At 41.5% G+C, this 863-nt stretch overlaps 1 non-coding gene across 1 annotated transcript; it reads left to right on the forward strand.

Annotated features, from left to right (window-relative positions):
• LOC119926433 lies at positions 1-138 on the forward strand. Its single transcript, XR_005450309.1, has one exon. It is a non-coding gene; the product is annotated as a small nucleolar RNA SNORA7 (small nucleolar RNA).
• Positions 139-863: the final 725 nt, after the last annotated feature.

The following is an 863-nucleotide window of genomic DNA, read 5'->3' on the forward strand; positions in this document are numbered from 1 at the left end:
CCCCTCTCAGGATTACACCTGGGGAGTTTCCAGTACTCTACCAGTCTCGACTATGGGAGCGAGAGTCAAGCAAAGGCCTACCCATTTTATTCCTAGCTTGGGCAGTGGCTAGTGAGTGGAAGGCAATCTGCTACAAGTTAAAATACACCTGATCTGGGCAGCAGTGGCATGGGAGAGAGTGGAGGGCAGAGACTCAAGTTTACCATGTGGAAGAAGGAAATGGTAAATCACTTCTGTATTTTTACCAAGAAAACTCTGTGGTTACACTACCCCAACGATTGCAGGTGGAGGTGGGCCATTCTGGGAGAGATGTGTCCATGGCATTGCTATGAGTCAAAGACAACTAGATAGCATAAGACAAGACGAGACTTGGTTCTTGTAAATGATGCTTCTCGAAACTAATACCCACATAGCTAGGTCACTTAACCACTGGGCAAAAGGGATAGGGAATTCTATTCTCAAAGGGTGAAAATGAACCTTAATACATTAAATATGAACAGGCTTAGGAAACTCAAAGGAAAGACAAGAAATCCAACAAAGTTGGCTGCTCTCCAGGAAAGATCTATACAAGCACAGGAGAAGGTTAAGAAAAATAGTATGGTGCCCAATTAGCTAACCCCAAAATTCTTGAAGTTCCTGCTAGCAATTTGAAAAACTGAAGGAAAAAAGAAACAGTACAAGTATGTAGAAGCAAGCTAGGAAACATGAAATCTGGAGTGGAGACGTAATTAACACAAGATGGGAAAGGAAACAAAAAATTATTCAGCTGCCCTTAGACAGAAAGGGAAAGTTAGATGATTATGTGAAAAGAGGATTTTCAGATAACTGGATATGCTTAAATCAGCAAGTCCTAATATACTGTA

This window comes from Tachyglossus aculeatus, chromosome 3 (genome assembly GCF_015852505.1).
Source record: "Tachyglossus aculeatus isolate mTacAcu1 chromosome 3, mTacAcu1.pri, whole genome shotgun sequence".
NCBI lineage: Eukaryota > Metazoa > Chordata > Mammalia > Monotremata > Tachyglossidae > Tachyglossus > Tachyglossus aculeatus.